The 12,897-nt window shown below is 39.2% G+C and overlaps 1 protein-coding gene and 1 long non-coding RNA gene across 10 annotated transcripts in view; one reads left to right on the top strand and one right to left on the bottom strand.

Annotated features, from left to right (window-relative positions):
• Nucleotides 1–12,897, bottom strand: part of THSD7B (thrombospondin type 1 domain containing 7B) — a 1,262,144-nt gene that overhangs the window by 85,321 nt on the left and 1,163,926 nt on the right. The window lies entirely within an intron of this gene.
• On the top strand, nt 955–9,466 carry LOC147378261 (uncharacterized). The gene is made up of 2 exons (XR_015151628.1): nt 955–2,162; nt 7,400–9,466. It is a non-coding gene; the product is annotated as an uncharacterized LOC147378261 (long non-coding RNA).

The following is a 12,897-nucleotide window of genomic DNA, read 5'->3' as shown; positions in this document are numbered from 1 at the left end:
ATCTTCCCAACCCAGGGATTGCATCTGGGTCTCTTACATTGCAGGCAGATTCTTTACTGCCTGAGCCACCATGGAAGCCTGTGTGACACTACAATAAGATTTAAAGACTGAAATATATTTGACTATTTTGTATAATCTCTATTTTTTTGCCACTTGTGCCATTATTGCATATTCAATACTTAATCACTTGAAAATTAACATATTAAGTAGGCATCGAACATAACTCTCCCCTAAAGGACTTTGTAATGAACTATATTATTTTATAATAATAAACTATATTATTTTATTACACTGGTCATAACAAACACCCTCTTCCAACAACACAAGAGAAGACTCTATACATGGACATCACCAGATGGTCAACACCGAAATCAGATTGATTATATTCTTTGCAGCCAAAGATGGAGAAGCTATACAGTCAGCAAAAACAAGACCAGGAGCTGACTGTGGCTCAGACCATGAACTCCTTATTGCCAAATTCAGACTTAAATTGAAGAAAGTAGGGAAAACCACTAGACCATTCAGGTATGACCTAAATCAAATCCCTTATGATTATACAGTGGAAGTAAGAAATAGATTTAAGGGCCTAGATCTGATAGATGGAGTGCCTGATGAACTATGGAATGATGTTTGTGACATTGTACAGGAGACAGGGATCAAGACCATCCCCATGGAAAAGAAATGTAAAAAAGCAAAATGGCTGTCTGGGGAGGCCTTACAAATAGCTGTGAAAAGAAGAGAAGTGAAAAGCAAAGGAGAAAAGGGAAGATATAAACATCTGAATGCAGAGTTCCAAAGAATAGCAAGAAGAGATAAGAAAGCCTTCCTCAGTGATCAATGAAAAGAAATAGAGGAAAACAACAGAATGGGAAAGACTAGAGATCTCTTCAAGAAAATCAGAGATACCAAAGGAACATTTCATGCAAAGATGGGCTCGATAAAGGACAGAAATGGTATGGTGCCGGGAGCCGGCATATTGCATATTGAGTGCATATTGCATATTGAGTGCAGCACTTTTCAGGATCTGGAATAGCTCAACTGGAATTCTATCACTGCAGGTAGCCAGCGTGAGGAACTCCACCCATGACAAAGGTCATGAGGAAGGAGGCTTGGCATACGCAAAGGCGGGATCAAGCCTCAGGAGTCTCCCTGGAAATTCTTGAGCAATCTACCCCCAAAACCAGAGTCTGCCTACTTTCTGCTTTGTGCTTTCACCTACACCTCTGACTTTACGGGGGGCTGTCCCCCACTACCTCTCTGAAAAAAGTTAGCTTACAGCTCCAGTTAATAATTCCTGGGTGTGACAGTGTTTAACCTACAAACTCCTTTGGAAATCCTCTAGCCTGCCTGAATAGGTTTTTCCGGCCTCATGTGATTGTTCGGAGCCTCCCAACTGTGAGAGGCAGGAGATGTCCTAAACTGTCTAAACACAGATTCTTTTGAGTAGTTAAAAGATTGATTAGAAATTGTATTGGTGAAGGGATTTTCACTTGTTGGGCCAATGTTTGCTGCTAAGTTTCCATATCCCTTACCTGCTGTGTCCCTGGCAGTGTATTGATTAATATAATTGGTGTAAATAGTAGCTTTAATGTTTGTAACCTGGGACCCTTGAGTTAATTCTTTTTCTTGTTATAGCCCACCACACCTTTGCTCTGTAGGAATGCAACTTTATCTAATGCTTTTGGAGGGTGGCTCCTGACCAATCACCTTTAGAGAAAAATAAGTTTTCTGAAGAAAAGGTCTTAAAATGTTAACAGGCCTCCGGGCCAGAAGATGATGCAAATCACCTAACTTTTGCATATGCTAAGTTTGCAGGAAGAAAGCCTGGCTTGCTGCCTGACTCTACCCCTTCCCCCATTATCCTCTGTGCATAACTTAAGGTATAAAAACTACTTTGAAAAATAAAGTGTGGGCCTTGTTCACCGAAACTTGGTCTCACCATGTCGTTCTTTCTCTTACCTTCTGGCTGAATTATTCAGCCTCTTTTCTCCACTGAATTTTCCTACTGAGCTATCCTCATTCTATTACTCTTTATATCCTTAATTAACGTTTAATTAAGCAATTGTTTCCTGATCTTCGCCGACGCCGTCTCTCCTTCGAATACCCTGGTTCAGCCGGGGCTGGTCCCCGGCAGGTGGCGCCCGAAACAGGGACTTTCGAAGGTAAGCTCCCCAAAGCAATCAGAGCCATCAGCCCTATTGCTCCCCGTTCTCGGAACAACTGGGTGACCAGCCCTCTTGTTCCCCCACGGAGCAGTTTGGGTCACCAGCCCTACTGCTCCTCCCTCGGAACAGTTTGGGCCATCAGCCTACTGTTCCTCCCCCGGGACAATCTGGGTCACCAGCCCTATTGTTCTTCCAGGGTTCGGGACGGCTAGGACCCCACTCAAGGGTGCCGCGGACCCCCCTGTAGGATAGACAGGGCGAGAGGAGTGGGAAGTGTTGAAAGTGTTAAAAGAGTTAGACTTAGAGAGAGAAAACGGTTTCTGAAGTTAAAAGGCCAAAGAAGAGCCTGATCTTTTAAAAGCTAAAAGCTTTATCTTCTATTATACTTAATTTTCTGACATGGGTAACACTGAAACTAAGAATGGCAACTCTTTACACAAGTAATCTTGAAACTGTTAAAGAGGCTACTGTTAATTTAGATACTTGGGTGAAGGTAAAAAACAACTAAAACTTATCCTATAAATATGATTAAAAATGTTCTGGACCCTCGTCATGAGGCTGTGGGATAGCCTATGGGAGAGGCTACAGCGGTGGATGGTAGTGGGTCTCCACCTTCTGCGCAGATCATATTTTCTGCCATTGACGAAGAAAAGGAGGGAGACTGTGCTCTACCTCCGGAGGAAGGAGAGGGCTTACAGGACGCTGCGGCCGGGCGCCCTGGCGAGCCCCCTCCCCCTCTACACAAACCTTTAAAAATTTATCCAACAATTTCTGATTTAAGGCGACTACTCCACCTCCGCTTGCACCTCCCAGGGCCTAAGAATTCCCCAGTTTACATCCAAAGTCTCCCAGAGCATTGCCTAAAGCTGAAAAAGATAAAAAAGATTTCTTTTAAACAAAGGAGCTTTAAAAAAAAAAAAAAAACACACAATATACAGAGCCTGCTCCTTGAAGAAAACCCCCTCAGGGGGGCCTCACCCAAGCAAAAAAAATAAATAAATAAAAAGAGAAAAAAAAAAAAAAAAAGTAAAAAAAAAAAAAAGAAAAAATAGAGAAAGATCTAAAGATAGAGAAAAAGCTAAAGAGTGAAAAGGAGAGAGGAACAGAGAAGGAAGGAATCAGGGAATGCAGCAAGATTGAGAAAGGAAGAAAGGAAGTTAGAAAAAGAGATACAGAGAGAAAGAGAGGGAGGAGGGAAGAAAAAGAGAGAAAGAGGGTAAAGGGAAAGAAACGAAGGAAAGAGAAGGGTAGCGAAAAATGAAGGGGGAGAAAAAAGTGAGAAAAGCAGGAAGAGAGGAAGAGAGAGACTGTAAGAGACGCTGTGACCAGGTGCCCTGGCGAGCTCCCCCTCCCCCCCACCCCCTCTGCGCAAACCTTAAAAAAAAAAAAACAACTTATCCACCACTTTCTGATTTAAGGCCATTGCTGCCGCCTCCGTTTGCGCCTTCCAGGGCCCAAGAGTTCCCCACTTTGCCCCCAAAGTTTCTCAAAGTGTTGCCTAAGCCTGAGGAAGATAAAAAGTTTTTTGAACAGTGGAGATTTTAAAACAGACTGCGTGCACAATATGCAGTGCTCCTTGGAGAAAACCCCCTCAGGGGGGTCTCACCCAGGCTAAGAAAAAAGCGGACGGTAAAGGGATTTAGCAACAATATTAACCCCTGATATGCCGGTTGCTCCGATTCCAAGGGGAGTGGCTGGCCCCCCTTCTTGAGGGCATTATAGGACTTGTGCTAGGGTGTAGCTCGCTTTCTTTTCAAGAAATTTCGGTGGTATATGGTGTGGTAGATTCTGATTATATTGGAGAAATTATAGTTTTGATCTCGCCGCTTACCAAAACTGTGCAAATTAATAAAGGTCAAAGAATAACACAGTTTTTGCTTTTACCTTATCAGGCAGGAAAAAACTTGACTTCTCAAGCTAAGAGCCACAGAGTATTTAGATCTAGTGATCTAGCCTTTTGGGTGCAGGAAAGTACAGCTCCAAGGCCTTTAAAAGATCTTTTAATTCAAGAAAATAAACTGTCAGGGCTATTAGACACAGGAACAGACGTCTCTTAACATTGCTGGGGAAGACTGACCCAGCTCCTGGCCAACACATACTACTGAAAATGAGTTGAGATTAGAAAAAGTGATATGCGGGTTGGGAATGCTGTAGAGAAAAAGGTGAGGGAGAGTTTAAAACCTTGAAGAGTAGTGAGTTCCCCGTTGCTGGAAGTATTCAAGCAAATATTAGATGGTTGCTTGTCATCTAAAAAGCTATAGACCAGATTTAGGTTACAAAACGATAACTGGAGAAGCTTATAAACATGTTGTGCAACACCTCTTTACTTGCTTCTCATATTTAGGTCTGCCAAAACTTTTAAAAACTGGTAATGCCCCTTTGAGGCTGCGGAGAGATTGTTTACTAACTTTAAATGATTTCCAAAAATTATTAGGGGACATTAATTGGATATGCCCACATTTAAAACTGACTACTGCAGATTTAAAGCCTTTGTTTAATTGCTTAAAAAGTGACCCTAATTCCAGTTCTAAGTTGACTAGTGAGACAGAGTTGGCTCTTGTTAAAGTAGATGAGACTTTAAATGATCAGTTAATTAGGATTAATATTACCAAAAGATGAGATTAAATTATTCTTGCCATAAAACATACACCTACAGGGTGATTGTGACAAAAAGGCCCATTGGTTCCATCTACCAGTGACCCCAAGAAAAATAGTTTTATCTTATCCCAACTTGGTGGCACAATTAATTATAAAAAGAGGAAAAAAGAAGTGTAGAACTTTTTAGAAAAGAAGTAGCAAATATAATAATTTCACTCAATAAGGATCAACTGCAAGTCTTTTACAAAGTAGTGATGATTGGCAAGTTGCCCTGATAGATTTCAGGGGTCAGATTTTGTTTCACTTGCCCTCAAGCCCCCACAGTAGTTAAAAGTTCAAAAATGTTAGATTGGCAGTTTGAGGATACCTGTGGAACTTTCCAACCGTATGTAGTTCCTACGCTCCCCTTTACCCTATGGGGGAGGGACGTGCTGTCTCAAATAGGAGATACTCAGAGAAGGGTTTTCTCAATTTCTTAGTTATCAACAGGTGGTACAATTAACAATACTTTATATATTGTTATAAATACGTAATATAAATATATTTGCCTAACTACAGTTTGCCTAATTAGATATGGGTATAAATAAAATATAATAAAGGTATACCTAATTCTATTTATAGATCTATACTTACTTAATTTGTATATAAATCAATATATGTATTATATATATACTGTATAATTAAATGTATATTGCAGTAATATAATGTGTGTGGCTGATATTAATTGGTATGGATTGATGTGCTGTGATGATATATGTTCTGTATGCTGTATAATTATATATGTGTGACATGTATTATTACAGTACATTGGTTTGTGTTGGTTGGTATTGGCTGTGTGTGTGTTGTATTGCTGTAATATATATGAATTGATATATTAATTATAAGATTAATTCAAGTATATTGATTTATATATATTGTATGTCAATAAGTTTATACTTGTTGCCATATATAAATACATTTTGCATTTAGGTATATCTGTATACCAAAATGAGATAAGGAGGTTATACATTTATTATTTAAATTTATAGAGACCTAAACTAAACATTAGACCTAAATTAACATATCTCTAAATTTATATTGTTAAAATGTAAATTTTAAAAATTAAATTGACAACTGCTTGATAATTCCTTTGCCCTAAAACCCCCATAGGTGTAATTGGGGTGGCCAGACAAAAAATTGGTTTTATAGCAAAACGGCCCCCTAGAGTGGGTCCATCTTTCCGCTCAAACTAAAAAAGTAGTGGCTTCTTATCCAGGATTGATAGCTACTTTGATATTAAAGGAAAAAAGTGGAACATTGAATTATTTGGTAAAGAGCCATCAGAAATTGTAATTCCATATAATAAGAACAACTTGATGCTCTTCTAATGTTTGAAAATTGGCAGATTGCTATAAGAAACTATTTTGGTCAAAATTTTTGCATCATTTACCCTCGCATGTTTTGCTGAATTTTATATCCAGACATCCAGTTATTTTTCCTGTCAGATGTAAACAATCTCCTATTCCAAATGCTCAGATAGTTTTTACTGATGGGTCAGCAAACGGTAAAGCCTCCATAGTTACTAAAAATCACCAAAAGGTTTTAAAAATACAGGAAACTTCAGCTCAAAGCGCTGAAATAGCAGTCATAGAGGCTTTTGCTATGTTTGCAGATGAGGAATTTAACCTTTATTCTGATTCTCAGTATATTGTCAGGTTGTTTCCACACATTGAAACTGCGGTTTTGCCTGAAAATAAAACTACCATATTTCATTTGTTAACTAAATTACAGCAACAAATTTGGAAAACAAATAAAATATTTTTCATTGGACACATTTGGGCTCATTCCAGATTGCCCGGCCCTTAAAATGCCTTTAATGATTTGGCTAACTTGTTAACCAGAAATACAGTGGCTACTGTGATTGAGGAGGCCAGAGCCTCTCACTCACTTCATCATCAATACACTACTGCTTTAAGATATCAATTCCAAATTCCCAGAGAGACTGCTCGAGAGATAGTTCGTTCTTGCTTATATTGCCCCACTGTTTATAATAGTCTACCTATGGGAGTTAATACTCGCGGTCTCAAACCTAACGTACTCTGACAAATGGATGTAACTCATGTCTCTTCATTTGGAAAACTGTCCTTTGTTCTTTAACTGTAGACACCTTTTCTCATGTTATTATTGCAACTGCTCATACAGGGGAAGCAATTAAAGATGTAATACAACATCTCTTTACTTGTTTTTCATATTTGAGCCTGCTAAAAGCTCTGAAAACTGACAATGCTCCTGCGTCTAAGTCTTTTCAGGAATTTTGTATAAAGTTTCAAATTAAACATAATACTGTCATCCCTTATAATCCCCAGGGACAGGCCATTGTTGAAAGAGCGCATCAAACATTAAAAATCCAAATTCAAAAACTAAAAGAAGGGGAGTTTAAGTATAGTTCTCCCCATCAAATCTTGCAACATGCTCTTTTCGTAATAAATATTCTAAATACTGATCTGGCTGGAACTACTGCAATGCTTCGTCATTGGTGCCTGGAGCAATTAAATGCAAAACCATTAGTCAAATGGAAGGACCTCCTCTCAGGACAATGGAAGGGTCCTGACCCATTATTAACTAGCGGTAGAGGATGTGCTTGTATTTTTCCACAGGATGCAGATTCTCCAATTTAGATCCAGGACAGGTTGATTCGCCATGTTGCAGACCCCCAGACATCCAGTTCCCCCATTGCTTCGATCACAAAAGAGGAGCCCGCCTGAAGGGGAGGCAAGATAAACATCGAGATCCCGGCGGGACCGACAGGGCTGCTGCAGCGCGAACTCCAACCAGAAAATAATTCTACTTACTCTGTTTTGGCTTGTCTACCCTCTCCTTATGTTTTTCTCTTTACCAATGATTCTGGAAAACTTAATGTACATGTGACTTTCACTGGTGGACCCAATGTAGTGACTTGTGAACAATGCATGCTCTCATCTTGTTTAAACCCTCAATATAATGTTTGCTCCTTTATAGTGTTACAATGTCCACCTTATCTTATGATGTAACCACTTATTGATATGTTAACTATAGTCTTGCTATGTTACAACAACTACAAGATTTAATGTGATCACGACGATTTGTGGGCTTTACTTATTTTAGGAATATCAGCTTTAATAGCAGCAATTACTTCTGTTACTGTGGCAGCAATATCATTGACTCAACAAGTGCATACTGCCCAATATGTTGATACCATGTCTAAAAATGTTTCTTTAACTCTAGCAACACAGAAAGTTATAGATAGAAAATTGGAGATGAGAGTAGAGACCTTAGAAGAGGCAATAATGCATATTGGGACTGAGTTACAGGCTTTAAAAGTGAAAATGTCTCTGTCTTGCCACACTGATTACCGGTGGATATGCGTGACATCTTTAAAGGTAAACGAGACAGATTATGAATGGGAAAAAATCAAAAATCGTATCTCAGGTGTTTGGAACAGCTCTGACATTGGCCTGGACTTAGAGAAAGTTCATAATCAAATACAGGCCCTGGAACACTGTCGACTGGATTTTACCACCGCTGGAGCAGCTAATGACTTTTTTCTCACCTTCTCTAACTTTATTTCTGGAAAAAACATTCTGTCTAATATCTTTAGTTCTAGTTTTGCTTCTCATAATCATTCTTCCTTGTATTGTCAGGATTCTTCGGCAGAACATTCAAAAGCTCGCGACTGAGCTGCATCTGGCTGTTTTAAGAAATAAAAAAGGGGGAGATGCCGGGAGCCGGCATATTGCATATTGAGTGCATATTGCATATTGAGTGCAGCACTTTTCAGGATCTGGAATAGCTCAACTGGAATTCTATCACTGCAGGTAGCCAGCGTGAGGAACTCCACCCATGACAAAGGTCATGAGGAAGGAGGCTTGGCATACGCAAAGGCGGGATCAAGCCTCAGGAGTCTCCCTGGAAATTCTTGAGCAATCTACCCCCAAAACCAGAGTCTGCCTACTTTCTGCTTTGTGCTTTCACCTACACCTCTGACTTTACGGGGGGCTGTCCCCCACTACCTCTCTGAAAAAAGTTAGCTTACAGCTCCAGTTAATAATTCCTGGGTGTGACAGTGTTTAACCTACAAACTCCTTTGGAAATCCTCTAGCCTGCCTGAATAGGTTTTTCCGGCCTCATGTGATTGTTCGGAGCCTCCCAACTGTGAGAGGCAGGAGATGTCCTAAACTGTCTAAACACAGATTCTTTTGAGTAGTTAAAAGATTGATTAGAAATTGTATTGGTGAAGGGATTTTCACTTGTTGGGCCAATGTTTGCTGCTAAGTTTCCATATCCCTTACCTGCTGTGTCCCTGGCAGTGTATTGATTAATATAATTGGTGTAAATAGTAGCTTTAATGTTTGTAACCTGGGACCCTTGAGTTAATTCTTTTTCTTGTTATAGCCCACCACACCTTTGCTCTGTAGGAATGCAACTTTATCTAATGCTTTTGGAGGGTGGCTCCTGACCAATCACCTTTAGAGAAAAATAAGTTTTCTGAAGAAAAGGTCTTAAAATGTTAACAGGCCTCCGGGCCAGAAGATGATGCAAATCACCTAACTTTTGCATATGCTAAGTTTGCAGGAAGAAAGCCTGGCTTGCTGCCTGACTCTACCCCTTCCCCCATTATCCTCTGTGCATAACTTAAGGTATAAAAACTACTTTGAAAAATAAAGTGTGGGCCTTGTTCACCGAAACTTGGTCTCACCATGTCGTTCTTTCTCTTACCTTCTGGCTGAATTATTCAGCCTCTTTTCTACGCTGAATTTCCTCACTGAGCTATCCTTATCTCAGCCTCTTTTCTCCACTGAATTTTCCTACTGAGCTATCCTCATTCTATTACTCTTTATATCCTTAATTAACGTTTAATTAAGCAATTGTTTCCTGATCTTCGCCGACGCCGTCTCTCCTTCGAATACCCTGGTTCAGCCGGGGCTGGTCCCCGGCAGTATGGACCTAACAAAAGCAGAAGATATTAAGAAGAGATGGCAAGAATACACAGAAGAACTGTACAAAAAAGATCTTCATGACCCAGATAAACACGATGGTGTGATCACTGACCTAGAGCCAGACATCCTGGAATGTGAAGTCAAGTGGGCCTTAGAAAGCATCACTACGAACAAAGCTAGTGGAAGTGATGGAAAACCAGTGGAGATATTCCAAATCCTGAAAGATGATGCTGTGAAAGTGCTGTACTCAATATGCCAGCAAATTTGGAAAACTCAGCAGTGGCCGCAGGACTGGAAAAGGTCAGTTTTCATCCCAATCCCAAAGAAAGGCAATGCCAAAGAATGCTCAAACTACCACACAATTGCACTTATCTCACACGCTAGTAAAGTAATGCTCAAAATTCTCCAAGCCAGGCTTCAGCAATACGTGAACCGTGAACTTCCAGATGTTCAAGCTGGTTTTAGAAAAGGCAGAGGAACCAGAGATCAAATTGCCAACATCCGCTGGATCATGGAAAAAGCAGGGAGTTCCAGAAAAGCATCTATTTCTGCTTTATTGACTATGCCAAAGCCTTTGACTGTGTGAATCACAATAAACTGTGGAAAATTCTGAAAGAGATGGGAAGACCAGACCACCTGACCTGCCTCTTGAGAAATTTGTATGCAGGTCAGGAAGCAACAGTTAGAACTGGACATGGAACAACAGACTGGTTCCAAATAGGAAAAGGAGTTCGTCAAGGCTGTATATTGTCACCCTGCTTATTTAACTTCTATGCAGAGTACATCATGAGTAACGCTGGACTGGAAGAAACATAAGCTGGAATAAAGATTGCCGGGAGAAATATCAGTAACCTCAGATATGTAGATGACACCACCCTTATGACAGAAAGTGAAGAGGAACTCAAAAGCCTCTTGATGAAAGTGAAAGTGGAGAGTGAAAAAGTTGGCTTAAAGCTCAACATTCAGAAAACGAAGATCATGGCATCTGGTCCCATCACTTCATGGGAAATAGATACAGAAACAGTGGAAACAGTGTCAGACTTTATTTTTCTGGGCTCCAAAATCACTAGAGATGGTGACTGCAGCCATGAAATTAAAAGACGCTTACTCCTTGGAAGGAAAGTTATGACCAACCTAGATAGCATATTCAAAAGCACAGACATTACCTTGCCAACAAAGGTTCGTCTAGTCAAGGCTATGGTTTTTCCTGTGGTCATGTATGGATGTGAGAGTTGGACTGTGAAGAAGGCTGAGTGCTAAAGAATTGATGCTTTTGAACTGTGGTGTTGGAGAAGACTCTTGAGAGTCCCTTGGACTGCAAGGAGATCCAACCAGTCCATTCTGAAGGAGATCAGCCCTGGGATTTCTTTGGAAGGAATGATGCTAAAGCTGAAACTCCAGTACTTTGGCCACCTCATGCGAACAGTTGACTCATTGGAAAAGACTCTGATGCTGGGAGGGATTGGGGGCAAGAGGAGAAGGGGACGACAGAGGATGAGATGGCTGGATGGCATCACTGACTCGATGGACGTGCGTCTCAGTGAACTCTGGGAGATGGTGATGGACAGGGAGGCCTGGCGTGCTGCGATTCATGGGGTCGCAAAGAGTTGGACACGACTGAGCGACTGATCTAATCTGATCTGATATTATTTTAAGAGGTTTTGTGTGACTAACATATCATTCATGATGGATCTATATATCTATTAATATCTTCATTAGTATATGTGGAAATGTATAGTGTGTGTGTATTTTTTAAATCAGATTCTTCATAAAGGACAATCAGCAAAAAAGGATATTAGTTTATATGCAAAGATAGTTCATCCTGATCAAAGGGAAAGTTGAGTACTTCCAAACCAAGTCAACATAGTAAATCTTTACTTAAATTGTTCTGAATCAATATTTTAAAAAAAATTTTAAGCTAAACCAAAATAGATTTGGACTTACACAAATAAGACAACAAAATGTTAGCAATCAGAAAACACTTTTATGTATTACATCACTCTGTCTTCTGAGACTCTGTGTCTCTTGTGTGTTAGGATGTGTCTGCTATTGAGCTCCTTATTCAGCCATATGCTATAGATCGGATAATAAAGTATGCCAAGATTTATGAAATTCACCACAATTTTCATACTACTTTCCATGAGAAGATATGAACAGACTGGCAAATAACAGGAGCAGATGTAATATTTTCATATCTCCTTTTAATTAAATATTGTCATTTTGGAAGAAAGTAGCATAGGAAGTGCATCAGAGAGGGATTTAGGTTTTAGAGGCCATAAACAGTATGGTGATGAAATATGAGGAAGGAAGTCTATCTTATAAACACTGGAAAGATCGTGTTTTCTGCAGAAAAAGAGTGCTTTTATCACTAGTGATTTTAGCATAAGTAATGACATTTAAGGATAATTTTTGAAAATTAATATCAACAATAGGAAAATGAAAATAGCAATTTCATTTATAGTAACATTGAAAATATAAAAATAGAAGGAATATGTTAAGATATACAAGACCTCTATATGGAAAACTATAAAACAGTGCTGAAAAGAATGAAAGAAGATCTTAAAATGGAGAGATATACCAGGTTCATGGATTAGAAGACTATCTTTAAGATAGTAATCCTCTCCATACTGATTTATTAATTCCATGCAATATTAATCAAAACACAGTGGCCTTGGTGGAAGAAATTGCCGATTGCATTCTAAAATTTATATGGAAATGCAAAAGACACAGAATAACTATGATAATCTTGAAGAATTTTTTTTAAATGGAAGATTTTAATTCTTATTTAAGTCTATAGTAATTAAAACAATGTGATATTGTTATGTGGATAAACAGATAAATGAAATAAACGGTCCAGAAATAGAAACACACATAAGTGTTCACTTCATGGCATTCAAAAAGAAGAAAAGAAGGTCTCTTTAATAAATGATGCTGGAGAAATGAGCTATTTGTATGGAGGCAGGGAGCATTTATTTTATGGTATATATTGTTAGTGCATTCAGATTACTTTGCATATTTGCAACAGCTCAGAGTTTCTTTTTTTTTTTTTTTTTGCTTCTGCATGCTCTGCTGCTAACGACTGAGACTCTCAGATAATTTCCCTTGGACATTTTCCTACCTTTCTGAAACTGTAAAGAGAATCAAAAGCACCTATATGATTTAACGGTGGTTTAGTTCCT

Source organism: Bos grunniens, chromosome 2 (genome assembly GCF_055505025.1).
Source record: "Bos grunniens cultivar Pamir isolate PY7600 chromosome 2, Bosgru_T2T1.0, whole genome shotgun sequence".
In the NCBI taxonomy this organism is placed as follows: Eukaryota; Metazoa; Chordata; class Mammalia; order Artiodactyla; family Bovidae; genus Bos; species Bos grunniens.
This window is presented reverse-complemented; position numbering and strand designations above follow the sequence as displayed.